The sequence below is a fragment of the Crocodylus porosus genome, unplaced genomic scaffold (genome assembly GCF_001723895.1).
Source record: "Crocodylus porosus isolate Cpor-Errol unplaced genomic scaffold, CroPor_comp1, whole genome shotgun sequence".
Lineage (NCBI taxonomy): Eukaryota > Metazoa > Chordata > Crocodylia > Crocodylidae > Crocodylus > Crocodylus porosus.
This window is the reverse complement of record NW_017728950.1, coordinates 33863128-33866146: the sequence shown is the minus strand read 5'-3', so window position 1 is coordinate 33866146 and position 3019 is coordinate 33863128. Positions and strand designations below refer to the sequence as shown.

At 46.4% G+C, this 3019-nt stretch overlaps 1 protein-coding gene across 1 annotated transcript in view; it reads left to right on the top strand.

Moving 5' to 3' along the window:
* Window positions 1-2863: 2863 nt before the first annotated feature.
* LPAR1 (lysophosphatidic acid receptor 1) overlaps window positions 2864-3019 on the top strand; it is a 137541-nt gene continuing 137385 nt past the window's right edge. Inside the window, exon 1 of the mRNA XM_019555073.1 lies at window positions 2864-2886. The gene's annotated coding sequence lies outside the window, so the exon portion shown is untranslated. The remainder of the gene's footprint in view (window positions 2887-3019) is intronic.

Below are 3019 nucleotides of genomic sequence, written 5' to 3'. Positions count from 1 at the left end.
CTGCCCCCCTCCTCCAGCCCTTCCCTCCCCCACCCCCTACTTACCAGCACGGAGTCTGTGTCCAGCTCCCTGTGGCAGCGAGAGGGGACTGCCCGAACCTCTGAAACTCTCCAAATCATTTCCAAATCAATTTGAAGAACTTCAAATCGATTTGGACCTTTTAATTGGTCTCCTGATTTGATTTGATTTGATTTGATTTGGATTTGGAGAGCCAAATCTCCTCTGAACTGAGTCAGCACCTGAAGCTTTGCACAGCCCTAATGGAAAAGCAATTCACAAGAGTTTCATTATTTCCTCTTGCAAACTGGCAAACTCCAGTGACTGTGTTTTCAGTGTCAGTGAAAGGACAAGTATCACACAAGAAGTGGAACCATCTTGGACATGCTTGTGGGTACATGCATCTGGGGGAGATTCCAGGCAGGTGCAGTGATGCAGTTGCATCCCCCCACTTTGACTCCACTCAAACTTTAAAACCAGCTGCCTGGGAAGGACGGTTGCATTTCTATTCAAGCAGTGCCAAGAGAGTCAATTGACTTCATGGCTCATTATCATCTCCCTGACTCCTGCTTCTGCACTCCAGAGGTCTTAACAACCCTTTGTCTTTTTTATGGGTCTTGATGTGCCACTATTTGAACTATCCTTTCTTCTACAATTTTTCTGTCTGTTGGCCATTCCTGGTAATGTCTCTCGTCTATGTCACAGCCCTGCAGACTTTTTTAACTGTTTTTCTATCTAAAAACCTTAACGCAGGCATGGTAATATTAACTTAGATGTAGAAATGACTTACAGTAAAGTATTGGAGGTGCTGTCAAACCATAATAAGAGATCATAGAATGATAGAAAATGAAGGTTGGTAGGGACGTCAGGAGATCATCTAATCCATCCCCCTGCTCAAAGCCGGACCATCCCTCAAGTAGATCATCCCAGCCAAGGCTTTGTCTAGCCGGGTCTTAAAAACCTCCAAGGATATAGCTTCCACAACCTCTCTGGCTAACCTGTTCCAATGTGTTACTACCCTCCTAGTGAGAGAATTTTTCCTAATATCCAACCTAAACTTCCCTTGCTGCAGCCTGAGACCACTGCTCCTTCTGTTATCTGCCACCACTGAGAACAGTCTAGCTTCTTGGAACAGTGTCTCTTGGAATCCCCCTTCCAGTAGTTAAATCCCCGCTCAGTCTTCTATTCTCCAGACTAAATAAGTCCAGATCCCTTAGCCTCTCCTCATAGATCATGTGCCCATCCCTCCTAACCACTTTTGTTGCCCTCTACTGGACTCTCTCAGATTTGTCCACGTACCTTCTGTACTGGGGTCCGAAAACTGGACACAGTACTCCAGATGTGGCCTCACCAGTGCCAAATAGCAGGGAATAATCACTTCCCCCTATCTGCTGGCAATGCTTCTACTAAGGCAGCCCAGTATGCCATTAGTCTTCTTCGCAACAAGGGCCCTCTGTTGGCTCTTACTCAGCTTATTGTCCACTGTAACCCCCAGGTCCTTTACTGTATAGCTGCTGATTAGTGAGTCAGTCCCCAGCCTGTACTGGTGTAGTCCCCAGCCAGGATTCAGGACACAATGTCTTTTGGCTATTTTTTGTACTTTATTATTTTAAAATGTAATATGTAATCTAGCAAATTAATACACGCTCCAATAGTTATATTTGTTTTTGCTTTGAACTTAAATTGAAAAAAGGAGCACTACCCGCATAGCATATTAGTAAAGCTATTAGTTTCTCCTTAATCGGAGAAAAAATTGTGTTGTGCTGTACAGGATGATGTGCCAGAACATCTGCACCCCACTTTGCAAAATCCTAGGTCTGTCCCTGGATGTGTCCATGGCAGGAACAGCACTTCTTTACTAAATTCTGGCTTTTTCCTGAGAAGAGGAACCAGTACACCACTTGCATTTATTCTGGTTTTCATATGAGATTAAGTTGAAACATCTTCTTCCCTAAATTTGTGATTCAATTTGCCTGACTTGAAGTTGTAAAAGAGCCAATGAAATCATACTGGCCCAGGGAACCCTTCTTTTTTGACAGAAAAGCTTGCTGTGACCTGCCAATTTGTTTTTAAAAAATGGTTGACCCTTGCACAACTATAAATTTTTAGCAGGTTTCTTTCTTCTGTGTAACATACCTGCCAGCAATATGTGGAAGAGCTGACATCCACAAGACTGTGGAGTCATCTGCATTTTGTAACTGACCTTTGGGAACTGCCTGTTCCATCTGGCTACACTGGTCCTTGAAAGTCATGTCCTGATAACGCACAGGAAGGTTTAGTCCACGATACCATAAATCTGGACTGAACACCACTAAACAACAGGCAGGTGACATCTTTGTTGCTGGGGAAGGAACTGGAACGCACTAGGAATGAAAGGGATTCGGGGGATTCATAACGCCAAGGGAACTGGTGTGACCGGACACATTTCATAGATTTCATAGACACGAGGGCTGGAAGGGACCTCGTGGCATCATCGGGTCCAGCTCCCTGCCCCAGGGGCAGAATGTCAGCTAGGGTCAAAGGATCCCAGGTAAGAAGACCATGGTTTACAGCAGAAGAGGAAGCAACTGTCTGAGTGTGAATCGCACAAAGTAAGGCTCGGGAAGGGAGATCAGGATTTCATGCTGTCACGAAGGGGAACGGCAGGGAGCTGGATGGCACTGAAAGAGGCTGTGGCAGAAAATCAGAGGGAGAGAGGTAGTTAGTTGCCTTAGTCTGAAGTCAAATAGAAGCCATGGTAGATTTGCACCTTATACACTAACCAAAACAGAGAGAGTGGCATGTAGGCCAATACTAACCAAAGGAGGCGTGTGTGTGGTACAATACATGGAAAAGCTGGAGGGCAGGAACGAGAAACCTGGAGGACGGGGCTGGACATAGAAAGCAACGGTACGGGTTACATATCAACCCTGCTCCCCGGCTCTGAGCTCCGACGCAGCCAGCGGCAGCTTTTTCTCAGGAAACCCTTTGCTGCCCCGGCTGGCGGCGGCGGCGGCGGCGGGGCGGCTCGGGCCGGGCGATG